Below are 23,184 nucleotides of genomic sequence, written 5' to 3'. Positions count from 1 at the left end.
ATGCTATACACTCCACTATCCAGCTCATGTAGCCCCTGGTAGGTTACCCTGGGTCTGTACACTCTTCTCTGTCTCCTCACTGTGGTTTGTTTGGCAGCATTCACGTCCTCACCACCCTCAGCCTCTTGCGCAGGTTGTTCTATGTTGCCTGCTGCAGCCCTTCTCATTTTGTAGTTTTATTTGTTAAAATTTCCCCGCTTGTATACACCGGTGGTGTAGAGTGTGGAAAAAACAGAAAGGAAGGTGTTTGCTTAGTTTATAGTAGTGTTCTGGGCTGGGCTCATCTGCTGCCTGTGTAATTAGCTGATTCTGATACATTTCACCTGTCAGCTTAGCTAGTTCTCCTTGATTACCTTCCTACTGCTGTTTTCCCTTCCCATAGTTGTGCTAAGCTAGGAGCAATCCCGAGCCACAGGGCTCCAAGCCACTTACAGTATGCCTGACACCCCCTCCCATGCTGTCACCTATATCCTAGTCTTTCACCCATCTAGTTATACTCTTACACTCTTGGGACCTGCCTCACACCCTGGATTGGGATTCACTATCCTTCACCTCATTTTCATAGGATTGCCTGCTAATGCATAGTTACATGTCCCACACTGAGCCTCCCCCCTTAGCAACCATTACTCACTAGCCAGGTTGTCTTCTGTCTGCCATTGATTTGCATGGCAGACTACTGCTTTTAGTTAGAATGCTTATTTTAGGTTTATTTTATTATTTTCCCCCTGATTCCCTTTGCGTGGCACTGCCCTATGCTTCAACAGATGTGATCAATGGACATATCATAAAAGTTGTATTTTGTACATTTGGCATTGTTTGCAATGCCAATGGCCTTCTACTTGGCCATTGGCATGCTTCTGCAATGCTGTGCAGCCTTTATTTGGAGCTGTCATAGCTCTGTTTTGCAGTTTGCAGTACCGTACTCTGTTACTAACCGAGTACATTTCTACATATTTCTCTAGTCCTGCGCACCCTGATTCCTGCTTCCCGGATGGCAAATTTGCCTCATTTGCATGGTTTTCACCTACAAATGGAGTGATTTGCATACGGGGGCTGGGGACATGCACCACTAGTGCTACAGCGCTCGCACATGTCAGACTTGCACATACGTGGATCACTCGCCCGCTATATTGGCAAAATTTCATCTAACACTAATTATGCACGCCGTGCAAGCTTTTGAGAATCCGGGGGCATATTTGTTTGAATAGTTGTTAGCATCTGAAGAAGTGGGATTTGTACCTACGAAAGCGCTTGTGCTTCTTTTCTGTGGATTAAAACTGTGTTTTTAAACTGGAAACTACAGCCTCCTCATTTAAACAGTATGTTTATAAGAGATGATTTTATCAGACGCATAAAATTTTAAGTTATTGGAGCTTGGTTATAAATGTATATTTTTCTCCTCTACGACAGATTTGAAGCAGATGGGGTGAAATATTTACTTGTGAAGGGATTTCGGTTTCAAGATCAATTAAAGGTAAATAATAAAAATGATAGGTATATTTTAATTAAGTGGTTATGGAAATGACAATTGTTAATGGGTAGCAACTGGGTATCTTCATCTGGAAGCCAATGTACAGTTTTTTAAAGATGATTTATTCTTAAGTTCCTGTGAGGGGGTGGCAGTAACTATTGTAAACTACTATCTGTTAACAGCTCTTACTGATGTACGGGGAAGGGGGCCTAAAAATGTTTGGATTCCATGCGTTTTTTTGTTTTTACTACATAAGACTCCAGTAAAGGATTGAATGATACAATATCACAGAAAGGAAAAATGTGGAATAGTTATATTTTTTATACGTACCTTTTATCCATTTACTCATAAGCTATTTGCAACAATTAATAGGATGATGATTACAAGACAGCATTTGTATATGATCAAAAAATTGAAATTCATCTAATAGTACTTTCAGATTGTGCCTTCTGGTGATGTCTATGGATATTAGAGAATTTGTCTCCATGATATATTGAAGAGCTACTATTTCCTTTTGTAAGTCTATCCCCCAGATTCTCAAAAGCTTGCACGGCGTGCATGATTAGTGTAAGGTTAAAATATGCCAATATGGCGGCCAAGCGATCCACGTACGTGCACGTTTGACGTGCGCGAGTGCTGTAGCACTAGTGTTGCACGTCCCCAGCCCCCGATTGCAAATCACCCCATTTGCAGATGAAAACCATGCAAATGAGGTAAATTTGCCATCCAGGAAGCAGGAATCAGGGCGTGCAGGACTAGTGTAATATGCAGAAATGTACTTCATTAGTAACCGAGTACGGTACTGCAAACTGCAAAACAGAGCTATAGCAGTTCCAAATAAAGGCTGCATAGCATTGAGAAAGCATGCCAATGGCCAAGTAGAAGGCCATTGGCAATGCAAACAATGCCAGATGTACAAAATACAACTTTTATGAAATGTCCGTCAATCACGTCCGTTGAAGCATAGTGCAGCACCGCGCAAATGGGATCGGGGAGAAAATAATAAAATAAACCTAAAATAAGCACTCTACCTAAAAGCAGTAGTCTGCCATGCAAGTCAATGGCAGGCAGAAGACAACCTGGCCAGTGAGTAATGGTTGCTAAGGGGGGAGGCTCAGAGTGAGACATGTAACTATGCATTAGCAGGCAAGCCTATGCAAATGAAGTAAAGGATAGTGAATCCCAGTTTTCCCCAGGGTGTGAGGCAGGTCCCAAGAGTGTAAGAGTATAAATACCTGGGTGCAAGACTAGGATATAGGTGACCTCATGGGGGTGTGTGTCAGGCATACTGTAAGTGGATTGGAGCCCTGTGGCTCGGGATTGCACCTAGCTTAGCACAGCTAAGCTAGGGGTGTTTCTAAACCTGCCTAGCACCCTTTACAAAGTGTAAGTGGGCGTACGCATCACACATCAGATTGTACAGGAAGAAAAAAGAAGTTAAACCAGGAAATAGCAGCTCTGTGCACATTTCAACAGGGAGGCAATGGGAAGGGAAAACAGCAGTAGGAAGGTATCAAGGAGAACTAGCTGAGCTGACAGGTGAAATGTATCAGAATCAGCTAATTACACAGGCAGCAGACCAGCCCTGCCCAGAACACTACTATAAACTAAGCAAACACCTTCTCCTCTGGTTTTTCCACACTCTACACCACCGGTGTAAACAAGCAGGGAAATTTTAACAAACAAACCTACAAAATGAGAAGAGCTGCAGCAGGCAACATAGAACAACATGTGCAAGATGCTGAGGGTGGTGAGGATATGAATGCTGACGAACTACCCACAGTGAGGAGACAAAGAAGAGTGTACAGACCCAGGGTAACCTACCAGGGGCTACATGAGATGGAGAAAGTGGAGCGTTATAGGGTAGACAGAGACCTCCTACAGCAAGTTGTTGAGCTGTGCCGGCCACACCTGACACACCAAACTGGCCGAAGAGAACCCATCCCAGTGGATACCAAGGTATGTGTAGGCCTAGGTATACTAGCCACAGGTAACTCCCAAAGCACACCTGGGGATATCATGGGCATCTCACAGGCATCAGCATCCAGAGTATTCCACCAGTTCCTGGATGCCATGTCAGCACATGCCAGTGAGCATGTATATTTCCTCAGCACAATTGAGGTGTTGACCAGCAATATGCGTCTCTTGCACCAAATAGCAGAATACACCGGGGCAATGGGTGCTATAGACTGCATGCACTTATGCATCAAAGCATCACCCGGTGAGCAGGGTAGGGCCTAAATCAACCACAGGGGCATCCCCTCCATCAACTGCCAGGTTGTATGCGATGTCCAGGGCATTATAATGAATGTGTGTGCCAGCTGCCATGGAAGCTATAACGATTCACACATATGGCATCTGATGCAGCTGTACCACAGATATGCCAGTGTGGACATCCCGTATGGTCACCTAGTGGAGGATGCTGGGTACCCACTGGAGCTGTGGCTGATGACACCCATCAGAAATGCACACACACCTGAACAACAACCCCATAATGAGGCACACGCATAGGCCAGATATAAAATAGAGCATGTGTTTTGGATGCTCAGGTCACGGTTCCACTGTCTGGACACATCCAGGGGAGCCTTGCAGTATGCACCAGCTACATGTACCCAAATTGTTATAGTATGTGCTATGCTACACAATATGATCCTGCGGAAACAGATGCAGCAGGAACAGCATGGGGCAGGGCCACACAGCCACCCACCAATGCCAAGGCCTGTACAGGCACAGAATGACTTGGAGGAGGAACAACCTGAGCCTGCCCCAGTAGGCAGAAGGAGGCATGCCCAGTATGCCTTGGCCGTGGCAAAGAGGCAACGCATAGCATATGGACTGACACAGTAAGGACACAGGGAATGACACCTCTCTCTGACTCGCACAGACAGTAAAAGGGATGCCAAACATGACACTACCTGTGCTCAGCCATGTATATGTGCACTATGTGCATCTGACATAGGCAGCCCTACAGCACCATCCTCAAGTCCGGCACACCCTCAAGGTAAGTCAATCAACCGACCAATTTCCAAATAGAGTAGAATGTGTTGTTACCTGTAGCTATGGTATGGATGTGAGCATGCAAGGGAATTGGGTGGCCGAATGTTAAGGCAGCAGACAGTAGACACCCATAATGGCACCATGACATCTGTAACACATACTGGAGTCACCATAGTAGCCAGTACTACACAGGGTGACAAAATCACTGCAGGAAATGGGCTGAGTGACATGTGTGTCCATAAGAGCCACACATGCCAGTCAGGAAGGTTCACATACCCAACAACAGTCTCAGCCAGCAGGACAGGTGTAGACAAACACAAACAAATGCTGTACTATGGCCTCTGAATGAGACCTATGGGTAACCCCTCCCCCAGGCCTACACAGACAGACCACAGCAGGCCAGGCAGTCGGATGTAAGTTGTGAAGGCTAGGAAGTCAGAAACTAATATGTAGGTAAGCAAAGCTAAGATCTGTAGTACACTGGTATGCCTCTAGCCAGCAGGATAGATAGGACTACAGACTGAAATGGAGTACCTGACATACCAGTACAGTCCTTGCAAATATGTACAAGTGTCAGGTGTGCCCCTCCCATCCAACGTACACTTATAGTAACAGTCAGGTGTGCCCCCCCACTCCTGTGTAGAACAGCAGAAACAGTCAGGTGCCCCCCCCCACTATGCAGAAATGTAGCAACAGACAATGCCTAATGACTGATGGATACCCTGCAGACACAGCACGCTACCTGTTAATGTACAACACAAAGGTCAGCACCACAGTACAAACTACCTGGACTTGATCCACACATGCAATACAGATGACCATACTGGGCATGTTCTCACACTTAAACACATGAAGGCCATGTCTGCAAACACCAGTGGACCAGACATATCTGGCAGTCACAGTTCTCAGTGCAGACACATCAGTATGCACCACTCCTGCCTTGCACACACAGTAGATAGGAATACAGACATATATGTAAGGACAACACACTATAATAAGCCAAAGGTAGATGGGCATAGATGTGTGGAAGAGGGTGACCGTGACAAGGAGCCATCTGGGCCTGTCCCACCCAGCACACAGCCAAAGGGCCCCAAACACATGAGGTGCGGATGTCACTCACTGCAGATACCAGCCACCAGTATCTGTCTGCATGACAGACTATGTGGTACACGTGCCAGCTGTTAAACATGACTGTACATGGAAGTAATTATCTAGTAGCTGTATACAAGTACCTGTGATATATGAACCCGTTTGTGCCCGCATGTGGCATGTCAACCCATACATGAATGGGTTATGGCCGATGCACACACTGCCCTCCCCATAGCAGTATTATGACAAGCCTACTGAGGTCATCCAATGTGAAATACACCTTTGGGAGAGCTGTAGCTCCGTAATCTCCATGGCGTGTCCCATAACTGCGTACTGCTGTAGTGACAAACTAGTTAGGTAGTAGTTCTAACCCCAGACCTAGCAATTGTGTATTTGTGTGTGTGTGTCTGTCTGTCTCTGACTGTGTAGATTGAAATGCTTTTGAGGCTACTCACGCTCTGTACAATTCATATACTCAACTTCGGCAATGCTGCTGATATCACTCACCTAGAACTACACCTCTGGAAATCCATAGCTCAGTAATGTCTGTAGTGTGTCCTGTAACTGCGTACTGCTGTAGTATGATAAGGTAATTAGGTAGGTGTTCTAACCCCAGACCTGGCAACTGTGTGTATCTGACTGAGTAGAGAGCAATGTTTTTTAGGCTACTCCCGCTCTGTAAAATTCATATACTCAACGTTGGCAAGGCTGCTGATGTCCCTCACCTAGAAATACACCTAGAAATACACCTCTGGGAAAATCATAACCCTATAATCTCCATAGCACATCCTCTAACTGTGTACTCCTGTAGTGTGATGAAGTAGATAGGTAGGTATTTTAACCCCAAACTTGCCAACTGTATTTGTGTGTGTGTGTTGTATGTCTGACTGAGTAGAGAACAATGCTTTTTAGGGTACTCACACTCCTTAGAATTCATATACTCAACGTTGGCAAGGCTGCTGATCCACCTAGAAATACACCTCTGGGAAGGTTGTAGCTCAGTAATCTCTGTAGTGCGTCATGTAACTGCGTACTGCTGTAGTGTGATTTAGAATGGCGGTAGGGTTCCATTTCCATCCATGGCAGTTTTGGATGTTTTGTGTGTATTTCAATGTCTGTGTATGGAGCAATGCATTATAGGCTACTCACTCGCAGTACATTACAAATGCCCGACTTTGGCAATCCAGCTGATGTCAGTCATTGTGAAATACACCTTTGGGGGAAGGGTTTCTCTAGTAATCCCTGTAGTGTGTCCTATAACAGCTCCAAGCTGTAGTGTGATATAGACTTCGGTCAGGGGTTCTATACCCACACAAGTCAGTTGTGCAGGCTTTGTGTGTGTCTCACTGTCTCTGTAGGGAGAAATGCATTTTAGGCTAGCCACTCGCAGTACAGTTGACATGTCCTAGTTTGGTAATCTTGCTGATGTCATTCATTGTGAAATACAACTTTGGGGAAGATGTACTTCAGTAATGTCCATGGTGTGTACTATAACTGAGTATTGCTGTAGTGTAATAAACTAGTTAGGTAGGGGTTCTACTCCCAGACATGACAGGTGTGTGTGTTTGTAGCTCATATCCTTTGTAGAGGTGGGTGTGAGTGTGGGCAATGTAGATGGGATTTTTCTTATTTCATTTATGGTGGCCCTACTATATATCACAATGTCAGCCATACAGGGATAACAGATGTATATTAGCTGAGAGGCTGGAGTGCAAAGCCATACATGTGACATCAAGGCCAGTCAATCACAGTTAGCAACCCCAGTGTGCCTTCACATGTGACTCACAACGGACATACCATGCCTGACAACATGCCCTGTATGGACAAATGACACTAACATCAGGGAATGCTGTAAGCATGCTATCAATGTAGGTGCAGGGGAATCCTGCTTCCCATTACCAGTTCCTGCCACAGGTGGGTAAGATTGGCACATCTGATGATAATCTGTGTTCACAACATGGGCCGGAGACCCCAGGTATGGTTCCACATGTCACTGTACATGCATGTGGGAGGTGTGCACATCCTAGACACGATCCATGCCATGGACTAAGGAACACATACATGGCAAGTGATGCACAGCATTGGCCATACACAATAGTCACCCAGGTGACTAGATGGGGGATGCAATACCCACCTGTGTGGGAAAATGCAGAAACTACAGACCTGAGCCACAATGCTGAACATTGTCATGTGGCCTGATGCCAAGGTATGCCCATCGCCTACCCTTGTATAGCCTGCTGGCACTGTTGAACACCACACACTTGTGCAGATATGCACCCATTCATGTCAGAACTGGCACCCAGTGTGTTTGTGTGTGTGTTGTATGGTGCATATGTCCACATCCACACTCACTACAATCCCCCAGAGCACAGTGAAGCATGCTGTCTGATGTCTGACACCTCCTCATACTCATTGCCCATACGACCCTCATATGACCCGTGTGGTGCATGTGGCACCTGCACATTGATGTATCGTGGCAATCTCACTAGTGATGAGTTGCACTTCTGGCCCTGCCAAGTGTGTCAGTGTGTGTGCGTCCTTGTGTGAGTGTGCCTGTGTTGACGCTGGCACCTGATCATGCAGACAGGCATGTGTATGTTACCTACTCTATATCTATCGTATCCCTGTTGCAGATGTCACCCACCATCACAGATATGTTCTGAATGCTCCACAGCAGGTAACCCATGTGGCACATCCAATAATGGCATTGAACTGTGATAGCACTACATAATCATTGGGGGATTGATACTCTGTGCTGGAAGGTGTGTGACACAAGCATGCTTCAGTTTTACTCTCCCACCCCTCCCTGACATGTATTCGCCTCTGTCTGCCTCCCCCATCCCCTCTCTGGTGGATGTGGAGACCCACACCTGCTTTGCTTGGGCAGCAGCATGTGTATTTTAAGTGAAGCTCATGATCAGCTGATGGCCTCTTTACAAATTGCAGCCCTCCCCTAGCTGATTGCATGTGGAACAGCTGTGGTAACATTCCCATAGCCAATTGCATGGAAACACATTCCAATACCTGGGAACATCATGGTGGTGTTGGCCCTTTTCTGTCACTGTGAGCAGGAACTAGATCTGTTGTTTGGCAAACTGCATCTCAGATGGATTGGGGATTTCCCTCTAACAACATATACTGTAGAAAGAGGGCAACAAACAGGAGGGGGATGTGCCTGACCTGACTACAGACTGTAAGTGCTGCTATACTGCATTTGGAGTAATGTTGGTTTAACAGTGGTTGTCTGGATATGCCTGTTGTACATGTCGCAATACCTGCCATGTCAGTTCCATGTATATGAGGAATCCCCATCTGCAGGGTTCTCTGCAGACTGGACAGTGTTGTGCCTTTGGTCTCATGTGCTAGCCACTGTGCATCTATCTGTGGAATGCAGAAGGTAGTTTGAGGATTGCAGTCTGTAGATGGTGAATGTCGTGACAGCTATTGACTTCATATCCCTTATAGTACATATGTTGCAACAAACACCATAACAATTAAATTTATGAGATTATCACAGCAACATGTCTATACTGGCCCTGTGTATGTGCTGTCAGCCACACCTCTGCCAACCTTTGTACATATGTTGTGCATGAAGTGGTGCATATGTACTGAAAACCATAAATAGTGTGTGTCATCATATCTGATAACAAGCCAGTGATATGTCAGATTGCTACACATGTCATGTACAGTAGGGGTTATATTTCATGACATAATCTGGACATTCTGTGGATGTTTGTACAGTACTCAGGTCTGTGTAGAGATGGTGAATGTAGGCAGTGTGTGTATTGTTAATATGTACCTTAGTCTGTGTACAGACTGTGGTCGATGTTATTCTTCTAGCTCCCTTTCTATATGATGTTACACACTGCCCCACTGTATGGTACCGTTTTGGCATACATGCTTGTAGGGCCATGCACACACGTGCCCCATACCACAGACAGCCATCAGACCAAACTGTGTAGCAGCCCAGTATATGTAGGGTCATTCTGTGAGTGGCACATATGAGGATGGTGTAGAACAGATAGTCCATATACTGTAATATTATGCTAGCTTACCATATGTGGATGTGGCTGTGTTCACATTGGTTGTGGTTATGCACTTTCACACAGGTGTCTCTTACCCTGTGCTGTGACATGGATGTTGAGCCTGCTATATATGCAGGTACATGTGCATCCCCCCATACGAGATATAGGCCAGTGTTGTGCCAGTCTGCCTGTAGCCTGCACAGTGTATTGTTACATGCCTAGCAGCTTAGTGTACTTACCCAGTTAGATGTCATGTGCAGTCATGTGCAGATACTTGCCAGATGTACCACTGCCAGGCCTCCCTTAAATGTCATGTATGTCACACAGAGCAGTGAGATGTGGTACAGATGTATGTCAATATCTAGTGGGTAGTATGTGTCCATGGCACCCCTGTACCAGCAGTCATTATGTGTCAGGCCAGACAGGAGTGTGTGAATCCAAAACCTATGGTGGCATATGTATATCAGTCGTTATGTGTTATACCCATTTACATGGCTGTCTATATCCATATTGTCAGGCCTGGTACACATATTGTGCAATAAGAGATTATGTGTATACCCCTGGACTGTACATTGTGTGTCCAAGTTCCACATATATTGGCCAATATCTCTGCTGCACTCCACAGGGGCATTACATGCTAGTGGCGGTACTTTACAATGATTTCCTTAGGATATCTGTCAGTAGCCAATGGCATACATGTCATAAGCAGATGTGACCTTCCACACACACCATGTCTATGAAGACAATCCCAATGACAGTAGCAATAGTCTAGTAATATACCTGTATACATAGCTGACATTCCCTTGCACTACGACTTTGGGACTATAGGGGCTGGGGTAGGGGTACACTCCATGTCCAGGACATATGGCGGAAATATATGTACATATACTTATTCAGATAGATATAGTATATGATTACACATGTGTAGTACTTCCAATTTCCACCGCCATGGCAACCACCCACTATGAATCCCTACATCATGTGGGCATGGTCCCTTTACATTTCCTGTGTGATGGACATCCTTCCTGTGTGTGGCCATCAGTGTTACAGACAGCAGGCAGCAATACCAGTTACAGGAGAACCTGCACACTCAGGGCAGCCACATACTTGTAGGAGGATCAGGAACTACAGACAGACTATGAGTAGAGTTGTGATATGCTTTGTATAGTACTGGTGTTACAGGATGTGTGTGTGTACATACTAGTTCACCTTGGAATGCAGTCTTTCTGCATAGCTCACTACTGTGGGCCTGTCTTCTTGCTGTACAGAGGTATGTCTATCATGTGTTGTCCATCCACCACACAGGTCCTGTGTCAGATATTACACTGGCAGTGTATGTGTTGCATGCTATCAGTACATGGCTACATCCATTTCTGTTTCTAACCTCAATTCCCTGACTAAGGGTACGTTGCAGACTATCCTGTAACACCTGCACCTTGCTTAGTGTATGGCAACACTGTTCAACATATGTGCCTGTGTTCCAGCCTCTGTGCTCCATCTACATACCAAGCTTTGCACATATGTCATGCTGTTGGGGTTGTTCTGTAGTGGGTTGTGAGTATATCACACTGCCATTGCTGCCATTATCCCACTGCTGTTGTGTCCCCCACACATACAGTGGGGCTAGTGCCATATATGTGTGGGCGTCACCTACACAATACTAGTGTGCCCATATACACTCCAGAGGGCAGTGTATGTAACAGTGGTATATGGGCCTGTGTTATGGAGTCTAGGTGGGGAGCACCATAAATGACCTAGGCTGTTACAACATGTGGGGTATCAGGGATGAGCTGCAAGGTATCTGGATGTACAGTATAGTATACGTCACCTGTATTTACATTACTTACATGAATTGGGGTACTGCAAGCCTACTGCCTCCAGTTATACGGACTGTTCTGTTTGTCGGTGTGCTTGTGATGGTGTCAGTTATGCCTTATGTACCAGTTACAACTCATGTGATCACATAACGTCTTTACCACCTACTGAGTTTGTACTGAGTGTAGATAGAGGCTGCTGAACTACACACCTGCAGTACATACTGTTGATTGTTTGCTATCCTGTGGCCCAGTCTGTCTTCACTAATGTACAATCTGAAGGGTGTGGCCTGGACAGTAACAGTTGTGAACCTTTCCAGACTACTGCATTAGTGTAACTGTTTCATAGGTTCATAGGTTCATAGGTTCATACTAGGCTATCTGCCCTAGGGCATTTATAAGCCTAGCCAGAGTGTGTGTGGCTTTCACCACCCCTTAGGATGAGAATACTACACCCATTTAGGGTTTAGTTTACTGTGCCTCTGTCTAGTAGTGACACAGAGATGACCCCCGGGGTAAACCTACGATCCCCCATCCACTCGTCAAGATTTCTCTTGAATAGAGTTAGTGAGGGGCTCTGCCTAACATGGATTGGGATTCTGTTCCAGAGTGTAAGGAGCCTCTGGGTTATGAATCTGTCTCTCCAGCATGTCCTATTTATTTCTGTGTTGAGGTTTAAGTCTCTTGCTCTCGTGGCTCTGATGGATTTGGATTTTTTGAGGTGGAGCATGTCCATTAATTCTGGATTGGACATGGCCTTGTACGTCAGGCACAGGTCACCTCTGAGTAGGCGGTATGCGACTGAATAGAGATGGAGTTTTTTCAGGCGGGCAGCATATGACATATGTTTAAGACCCTTTATCCTCTTGGTGAGGAACTTTTGGGGTCTTTCCAACTACTGCAGGTGTCGGGTAAGATACATCCCAAATGGGGCATTGTACTCAATCATTGGCCTGATAAGAGAAGAGTACAGGGCACAATGACCTCTTGATCTAGATGTGAAACCCTTCATGATAAGGTGGGCAATATAGAAGGTCTTCCTAACCACTTTGGCAATGTGAGTGTCAAATGAGAGGTTACTGTCAACCTGGGTCCCTAGGTCCCTGATTACCTCTTCCGTACTTAATGAATTACCACCTATGTGGTAATTTGTGGGTACCTTGTTTTTCCCAAAGGGTATGACTATACATTTTTTGGCATTCAGCTTAAGGCCATGGCTCTGGCACCAATTATCTGTTTCTATGAGGCCTCTCTGAAGGATGTTTGTGTCAGCTGGAGTATCAATTATGGTGCCCAGTTTGCAGTCATCTGCGAACTTTGTCAGCCACAATCCTCCTATGTTTGCCTGTACCTCGGAAAAATAAATGCCAAACAAGAGGGGTCCCAGGACTGAGCCCTGTGGGACACCGCTTGTGACTGGCTTAGAGTCTGACATAGCTCCAGCAACTCTGACCCTGTGGGTTCTGTCCTTGAGCCAGTTTGCAACCCATCTCATGACATATGGGTTTACATTTAAGCTGGTGAGTTTGTCTATGATGCCCGAGTGGGGTATTGTGTCAAAGGCTTTTGCAAGGTCAAGGTAGGCTGTGTGAACTGCCTTACCCTCATCAATGGCCTTAGTGACTGTTTCAAAAAAGTCAACCAAGTTCAAAAGGCAGAATCTGCCCTTGACAAAGCCAAATTGGGTAGGATCCAATGTCTGTAGGTCCCCAATGTCCTTGTTTATGAGTTCCATAATGAACCTCTCCATAGCTTTGCAGACCAGGCTCGTCAAGCTTATGGGGTGGTAATTTCCAGGGTCCGTGAAGCACCTTTGTGAAGTGGGACCACTGTTGCCGTACACCACTCTTTGGGTACGTATCCTGTAGTAAGGCTAAGATTAAACAGTAGCCTTATGTGTGGGTTTAGTTCCTCTTGGAGTTCATGTAGCACACAGCCCGGGACACCTTCCAGTCCCATTGATGCTGTGTTTTTAGCTTTAGATAGGGCGGCTCTCATCTGGGCATCTGAGATGTTAGGGAGGCTACACTCTGCTGGGATAGTTATTTCTCCTTTTGGGGGGGGGGGGAATTTGCACTGAACCTGTCTGCCAGAATGTTGGCAATGTCAGTGGGTTCAGTGTATTTTGTGTCATTTTGGACTAACTCTGAGCATATCTGGGAGTTTCCACCCAGGTTTCTAACATAGCTAAAGAAGGCCTTGTGATTGTCTTTTGTGTCTTTTGTGATTTTTCTCTCAAAGTTGGCCTTGGATGATTTTATGAGTGATCGTAGTTTTTTTGCTAGTACTGATCAGAGATGCCTTCCCTTTTAGGGATTTTGCTCTGTCATGTAGTAGCTTCCTCCTTCTGTTGTAAAGTTTGTTTATGGCTGGGGTCCACCAGACCGGGCGCCTGCCTTTGGGGGAATGGGTCTTGGTTTTATTTGGGATTGCATGATCCATGCATTCTTGAAGGTGCCTGTAGAAGGCATTTGTAAAGGATTCAGCAGTGTGGGTTGTGGTTTCCACTGGCCCAGGGACCTTGAAGGATACCACTTCAGTCTTAAGAAGTGTGAAGTTGGCTTTTGAGAAGTTCTTCACTGCGGTCTTTTGTGCAGGGGGTGGGGGCAGGATGTGGATTTCCAGTGAGATTAATTTATGGTCTGATCTTACCAATGAGGGATATACTTCCGATGTGGAGCATTTTGTCCCCATGTTTGTGATGATCAGGTCTAGTATATTGTCTCCCCTTGTGGGAATGGTGACTAGTTGTTCCATCGCATTTGACTTTATGAATTCTAGGAACCTTTGGGCTAGGGTGTTTGGGCTTGAGTAATGTTCCCAGTCTATGTTTGGGTAGTTGAAGTCTCCCAGTATGATGGTATTTGGAGAGACATTCCTACTCTCCAGTGTCTTCGGGAAGGCTGTGTGGGGTCCCTGAGTTTGAGAGGGTGGTCTGTAGCATGCTACAAATTGTAAGTCAGTTTTGCCTATTGTTAGTTGCACCTGGATGGTCTCCGATGCTTCGTGCGTTGCCACTAACCTGGATGTGTGGGTATCTTTGATGAATATGGATACTCCTCCTCCTTTTGTGGTTCGGTCCAAGTTTTGGGGCCGGAAAGCATGATATGAGGTAAAACCTGATAGTGCTGGGGTGCTCTCAGGAGCCTTGAACCAGGTTTCAGTCACTGCACAGACATCGATGTTCTCCTTACTGAGGAGGGCTTTGAGAGCGTGCATCTTGAGGTTTAGACTTCTGGCATTGAGCAGCATTACCCTTATTTTTTTCCACTTGTGTTTTCTAGGGAGGTAGGTTTGTCATTTGAGCTTTGCCTAAAAAAAAGCACTATGGGGGTGGCAAGAGCCTTGACCAATATCCGGAAGCCCAGGGGTGACAGGTGCAAGCCATCCCTTGCGAAGCAGCGTGGCTTGTCGAGCATGTCATCCCAAGCAGACAGACATTGGATCCCCTTAGAATGACACCAGTAATTAAGCCAATTGTTAAAACTGATCATTTTGTCTTTGTACTGTGGCATCATTCTTGGTGAGGGTAAGATGCTGCTCAGTGTCAGGGTCACACCGGCCTGGGCTACATAATCAGAGAGCTCCTCTATGTCTCTTTTCATATAGTCCAGGGAGGTACGTCTCAGGTTGTTCACAACGGCATGTACAATGACTGAGTCATATTTGTACTTGCTGTGGAGTGACCTGAGTGCTTGTGTTATGTGGATTCTAGCTCCCGACAGGCAGCTTACTGTGACCTTTTCCTTGTTCAGTCTGGTGAGCGGGACGTCAGTGTGTCTGACTATGGAGTCACCTATTACAAGTGTATCTGGCATGTTCTTTGGCCTTAAGGGCTGTGACTGTTTAGCACACTGACTTTGTGAACTATGTGTTGCATGTGCTATGTCTTGAGGTGGCGGTTGCTTGGGTGTCTGCTTTGGAGGCCTCTGTTGTTTTGGTAGATTTTTAATCAGCGCCTCCGAGTATGTTTTTGTGTGTTTATGTATTTGGTTTGCAGTTGTGATAGTTCTATGTGAGGCTGGGTTTGTGGTGTGCGTGGTTACCTTCTCCTCCTGACTGGTCTTGCCAGTACTGAATTGAGAGAGCTCAGCCTCCAGTTTGGCTATATAGTTGCATCTCTCGCATATATTTGTATTTGTTGGGAGGAGGAGAGGGTTGTCTGTGTACATGAGGCAATTGTAACATTGCCTCAAGATTCCCAGATTCACCAGCTGAACAGGAGAGGATGCCAGCAACTGACCCTTCGACATGCTAGAATAGTGAAAAAAAGATTGCTGTGTAACTGAGTCAGAAAGGATCTATAGGGAAATTGGTAATCAAGGGAATTTAGGTGAATGAAGTACTTTCTTTTGTTTAAGAGTGCTTTACCTGTATAAAAAATGCTTTAGGAGCAAGTGCTGAGCTTTTCAGTTAGAGTATAGGCTGTTTAGATTGCAAGTAGAGCAGTTCTAAGGGAAAAATTGAAGAGTAGACTTTACGGAGCCAGAAATAGTTTAAACTTGATTAACCGGCGCTGCCCAATGCTGCTCTATGAGCAACTTGGCTAATTACAAAAAGTGCTAAAGTGCTCAAAAATGGACTTTATAGCAGGGGGTTGAAAAGAGCCAGGAATTTACCCAAAATGGCCAATAAACTACAAGTTGCTGGGCTGGAACCAATCCTCTAGGGACAAACAGGTTGATCAGTGCTCCCCACTCCCACTGATGAACAAAGAAGCTTCCTATTATCCAAATATGGATATGGATAGCACAGGAACTAAGACAAAGCCCAGAGATCAGCAAAATCTGAAGACTGGACTATTCTAGTTCAGAAAAGCGGGAAAAACAAGGATATTTTTTTGTTTTTTTTTCGTTTTTTTACAGAGAAAGGAGAAAAAGATACAGTAGCAAACAGTAAATGCTATAAAACGGCTCGTGCACTTGAGTGTGTTAGCCTAACAATTAATTTAAACAAAAATAACTTTTTAAAGTGCTAACAGTTTAAAATCTACACAGGTCCAGTAAAAACAATATGCAGACTTCCAACAGTTGCAGTTCTCTGTTTATATGGTTGTCAGTGTCTGAACAGCTATATGACATGGCATATAGAACTGTAATAGTACCCAATTAAAGGTTTCCCATTTCTGCAAACCTGTGTGTGGTGTCTTTCCTATGACCTTTCTATGGGTATATGTTGCAGGCAATGATTGACATTTGTATGGGTGGCGCATATCGTGTCCAGTTGTTCAGGTGTTAACTGTAGGCATAGTGGCTGTTCCATATTGTGTGCACCTTCTACATATGTATCATACTATACATATAGCTGCGTGTGTATGTGTAGTCACACACACACACATATATATATATATATATATATATATATATATATATATATATATATATATATGTATATCTGTATATGCATATCTGTGTCTGTGTATCTGTATCCTGGGGATGTTGATGGCTTCCACATATTACATGTCCTATGGGAGGCAGTCTGTACTTGGTAGTGTATTGCAGGGTGCATGTGTTTGGCTGTGGGGGGATGCCTATTTGTACCAGACGTATAGTATGTGGGGCCTCTCAACCCCATTTACGGTGCATGTGGACATATGTGTATTTGTTAATCTGCCATTGCTATCTACAGATGTATGGCCATATATATTTATATATATATATATATATATATATATATATATATATATATATATATATATATATATATATATATATATATATATATATATATATATATATAATGTGCTGTTTATATGTAGACATATAGGTGTAGACACATATATGTCAAATTTAGGCATATTCATGTATATATATATATATATATATATGTATAACATATATATATATATATATATATATATATATATATATATATATATATATATATATATATATATATATATATATATATATGTGTCAATGTGTGTGTATATATACATATATATATATATATATATATATATACATATATATATATATATATATATATATATATATATATATATATATATATATATATATATATATATATATATATACATATATAGATATGTTGTATCTGTTTAGTTTTTAATATTGTTACACACACAGGCATCTAGGTGTTGGTATACATTCTCTGTACTGTTGCATGACAGGACTGGATGATATGTTTCTGAAAACATTGAATGTCTTTTTATTTGTCATGGCTTAGTGGTAAAGTACTTTGTGTATGGAGTGCAGTGTCCTGGTTTTGAGCCTTGCAGAGGTAATTTATTTTGTTGCAGGGCAGAACAAGGGCCATTGGATACAGAGCGATTAAGGCACTTTAAAGCAGTTGTACGTGGGTTTGCGCAGAGCTAAGCACTGCTAACCTCTGGTTACAGTTTATCATACTCTTGTTAGCTTTTAAATTGCTTAACCTGTGTAGGCATAGCTTACCCCCATGCAAACAAGTTTAAACCTGCTTACTGCTGCTTACAAGTGCCTGCTGCCACTTACCCCCATGCTAATTTCTTTAAGAGAAAAGAAAAAAGGGTTGATAGGAAAGTGGTGAAAAAGGGGCACAAAGAGGGTAAGACAGTAGGAGAAATAGCTAGGCATGTGTAGGAAGTGTGTAGGAAATGTCCATAGCTGCCCATTTCTTCTACAACAGCTGTGCATATACACTGAATGTGGAGGTAGATTTAGCGCCTCAAACACCTGGGAGAGGGGTGCGGACAACATAAATTCATTGTGATGCCAATTAGACCAGATTACATGTGTCCAGTGGACACGTGTGCGAAATGGACAGCTATGTATGGGGCATGATGTTTTTGTGGGAACAGATTGCCCTTTTTTATCAAGGTGAGAGTGGGACATTGAGGAGTGCTAGTAAGTATAATCTGGGAGGTAGTTTGGGTAGGTTAACAGACAAGACAAACAAGACACATACAGGGGTGGTATATGACACATGTGGGGGTAAACACCTTGGATGGGGAGGGTTGTTTGGAAGTAGCAAGCCCATGAGCCCCCAAATGGGAACAGTGGGACTGAGGTCCCCACCCATGGGTAGTCACCACTGTACCTTCACGCCATCAAAGGTGGCTGTGCTGGGGGCTGTGTAGAAGGTGCAGGCTCACTCTCTAATTGTGCCACTTGACCCTCAAGCTGGCATAGCCGGTCTCGAAACTCCAGATCAAGCTCCCTACGCACCATGGCTCGGATATGTTGACGGGTGACAGGTTCCTCTCTGTGCCTGCTCCCAGGGGGGGCGAGTCCCATCCCCTGCAGCGGTTCCACCCAAAGGTGGCACAGGGCCCACGGAGGAGGAGGTCCCAGGCTGGGCCCCAGATGTGCTGGTGCCCAGTGCCATGTCCAGCTGAGGTGGGACAGGTGGGTCCGCTGGGATGGGCCTTCCCATATGAGCTAAGTTGTAGCAGGTTTACGACAGATATGGGTTAGTAACAGTCAACAGCATTCAGGATTAGTTATAACAGCATGCATAGGTATTCCCATTAATCCAAAACACCAGATTTAACACAGTTGCAGAGCAGGTAGAACACGTGCCTATATGGAACAATAGTAGCCATTACAAGAGCATGCAGGTTTCATTGATGGCAACAGGCCACCAATATGGGTGTATTTTAACATAGCACATGCATAGAAACAAATGTGAATATGTATAAACCATTAGTGCATATGTCCCAACAAATGTTTGGAGTGTACACAAACCAGTTGAGGAGTGTCATTGGGTTATTTCACACATATGGTATGGGTGAGAGAGAGTCCAGTTAACAACTAACATATCCTTGTAGTTTTCACTACATTCCTAGTCACTGCAGTGATCTTTCCCTTACAAGTATTATTACACTACCCAATGGCCTTATATTGTACACTGGTATGTTTATAGATTATTATATACATGATCTGTGTCTTACATACATGCATGACAAGATGCAGGTGTTAATGCAACATATGTTGAGTATTGCTGTCATACACTTTGGGTGAGGTGCTAGACAGGTTTGTTTTCATATACATTCTATGACTATGTACACGTTTGACTTTCAGTTATATGTCATTAACAGCTGCGTACTTTTCTGGGTTCATCACACTGCTTTTTCAGGGGAACAGGGTACCAACAGGCTGGTGATATGGGCCATTTATCTGGACATGCTGGACAGACTGGAACAGTTGTGGGGTATGAATATGCATACAACTGTCTATATGAACATTCTAGCAAATTCTGTACAGTTGTTGGGTGTAATTATACATACAGCTTTCTATCTGAACATTGTAACAAAATCTGTACAGTTGTGGGGTATGATTATGCATACAACTTACTAGCACTCCCAGGATTCAAACCCCTGCTGTGTGTGACAATAAAATTATCATTAACATCACAGTACACTGTGCCATCAAGGAACTGATGTGAAGCTTTCTACTATTTTCTTTCTAAGTCTCCTTCACTTGCACAATATGACTGACCTCTTGGCACTTCCAACATTGTTATACAGAACTTCATACACATTTTATCTGCATACTACAGTGTGGGTAACACTGCTTAATACAACAGTACTATTTATAGTATGCAACAGTTCAACTACATATGAAAGAAGAGGAAACAGAAGCACTCCAGGGGTTATACCTTTATTCACAGAATATTACACATTAATTCCTACTGGTACGACACTTTCTAAAGCTCTTATATTTATTTGTTATGACAGTACATGCAGAGAAATACTAACCTGCCTTGCAACGCAGCCTTTGCAACCTAGCATCATGGGATTGCTAGTTTGCAGCCCACTCATCTGCAGCTGTCGGAGGAATACAGTGCTATTTAGCCATACCTATTCATAGTATACACAATCTAGGCAATTCTTAACTACTTAGTGGAATGAGTACTTACTCAGTACTGGGCATTAGCCATCTGCCAAGACTCCTGGATCCACTGTTCCAGTACATCTCCCCTCCGCCGCTTCAGGTCAGCATGGTGGTGCCTGACCTGCTCACCAGTCCGGGGGATACCTGTGGCACTGGTGATGTCACGGGCGAGACTGTCCCAGGCCTCCATTTTACACTGTGAGCCCTGGTACTGGCCCTGCAGTAGTCTCTCCTCATGGTGTTTTACCAGAAGCCATACCATGAATTTTGACTCTTGGATGCCCCAGCGCTGCACTCTAAAATAAGTGCCTTCACCCCCACCAGCCATTCTGCCTGCAGTAGGAAGCTACAACCAGTTATGGAACGTATTCCCGCCTGTGTGGTTTAAATATGGCCAATTACCGACACTTTTCTGTGATTGGCCAGGTTTGAAGAGGGTTAGCTATGGGCACACCTGCTTACCTAAGGTTGTGCTTAAAGGGGTATACCAATAGGCAGATTGGATTGGCTCCCCTACACATTGCTTACTCTTACTAAGTTGAGCTGTGCTGCGGTTAGCATTGCTTAATAGTTAATTTGCATTCTATTTGCATTTTGGCAGTGATTTATTCTTCATTATAGGTTATATATGTGTCTGGTGTCCATGATTCATGTATACATACACTGTATAGGGACCTGGGGACTTCTACACTTTATTACAATAACACCTCACATCTATGCTTACTGCAGTACTCCAGTTCATATACTTATGTTATGTAGCAAGTTATACCACTTCACACTGTACATAGATGCAGTAGTCTCTCCTAATGATTTTTGATTCCTGGATGCCCCAGCGCTGCACTCTAAATCGAATGCCTTCACCCACTCCAGCCATTCTGCCTGCAGTAGGAAGCTACAACCAGCTACGGGTAGTATTCCCGCCTGTCGGTTTAAATACGGCCAATTTCCCACACTTTTCCATGATTGGCCGGTTTTGAATAGACTAAGCTATGGTCACACCTGCTTACCTACAGTTAGCAGTGCTTAAAGAGGTATATCACTAGGCAGATTGAATTGGCTGCCCTACACATTGCTTACAATTACTAAGTTGAGCTGCACAGCAGTTAGCATTGCTTAATAATTAATTAGTATTTAATTTGTCTTTTGGCAGTGATTTATTATTCATTACAGGTTATATATGTGTTTGGTATTCATGATTCATGTGTACATACACTGTATGGGGTCCTGGGAACTTCTACACTTTATTACAATACCACCTCACATCTATGCTTACTGCAGTACTCTAATTCACATATTTATATTATGTAACAACTATACCACTTCACACTGTACATAGATTCGGTTCACATGTTTGGTTTGATTTACTTGTGGTGAGGATTAGTTTTCTGATACCTCATTCATCTGTATTGCTATGCTGGTTTAGTGGTTGACTACTGTGATTATAGTGTACAGGGTCCTTAGTTCGAGCCTTGCAGAGGCAGTTTATTTTGTTGCCGGGCAGAACACGTGAGTTTGTGCAATGGTAAGCACTGCTAACCTCTGGTTACAGTTTCTTAAACCAGTTAACTTTTACTTTGCTTAATCTGTGTGGGCAATGCTTACCGCCGCCCACACAGGCGTACCCCTGCTTGCTGCCACATACCCTCATGCTACTTCATGTACATGTCAGTTTTTTACATGCTTAAGTCATGTGTACATGTCAGGTATGACTGTTCACGAAGGTCAGCGTAAGGTTAAGTGGAATTCCAGTTTAGCATTTCTGGTTAGGCTACACTCAGGTATTCGGGTTAGGTTTAGTTATGCCATACCTGCGTTGTAGAGTAGATGTGAATAGTGGAGGTGTAGGCAGGTAGGTGGAGGGGGGGACATTTTAACTGTATAGTAGGGTATTCGTCTAATTGGTGGGAGTGTGGTAGTGCAGGTATGCAGGGTGTTGGGATATGTATGCGATGCAGGAAAGGAGGTATCAGTGTCAGTAGTTGGTGTAGGGGTCTGGAGTGCTGTGGGTGGCGGACTTCGCCAGGTGGTGATCCAAGTGTGCTTGGGTTTTCCCTTTATGTGTATTTACATGTGTAGTCTGGGACAGCTGCAGTAATACACCTGGGTTGGGGGGTTCCAGATTCTGCCAATATAGTTGTGTGGAGGGTGTCACCTACTTGTGACTGTGGACATTACTATGGATGCAACAGCAGTCGATATGTAAGTGGTGTTATTTGGCCACACAGAGGGGCTGATAGTAGGGGACATGTCCAGGGAGGTGCAGGATGGCTGATGGAAAGGTCCACAGCTGGCCATTTCTTCTACAGCAAGAGCTGTGTATATACCCTGCATTTGGGGGTAGGTCTGGACAATCACACCCCTGGGTGGGGGGTGAGGACAGCAACATAGCTCTCAACCGATCAGAGAAAAATCTCAACAGAATCAGGGACAAGGACAATCAGGGACATTTTCTAAATATTTGTAGTATTAACCTGAAACATTTGCGGAATAAGAGAATGTGGATTAATATAGGTTTTCTGACATGAAATGTCTATAACTCTGAATTACTATCATTATTTATTAAGGGCAATTCACTACCTTTTCTTCGGCACTCACCCGTTTTCAGGGGGATTAAGAGGGACAGACCTAAAATTCTAGTCTATATCAGGGACAGTTGAGAGGTCTGGACCACAATAATACCTTGTGATGCCAATTAGTTCGGCTTACATGCCTACAGTGGGGTGTTGCGAACAAGTGTTCTTTGGTGTCATTTAGTGGGTTTGCAACAACACATCTGGTTATAGCGTTCTTTGCCATGTAAACTAGACTTTGCTGCAGTGGCACTCATACCAGGTGTGGCTGATCGTTAGGCATTGGCTCTGCCCAATGCACACTATTGCTTACATCCCTGGGGTGGTCCACATAGAACCACTCCAGCCAACACCTGCACAGTTAGGCCAATAATTTCATAC

The sequence above is a fragment of the Protopterus annectens genome, chromosome 12.part0, assembly GCF_019279795.1.
Source record: "Protopterus annectens isolate FY-2018-M chromosome 12.part0, PAN1.0, whole genome shotgun sequence".
In the NCBI taxonomy this organism is placed as follows: Eukaryota; Metazoa; Chordata; order Ceratodontiformes; family Protopteridae; genus Protopterus; species Protopterus annectens.
The sequence above is the reverse complement of the archived record's forward strand: the minus strand, read 5'-3'. Positions refer to the sequence as shown.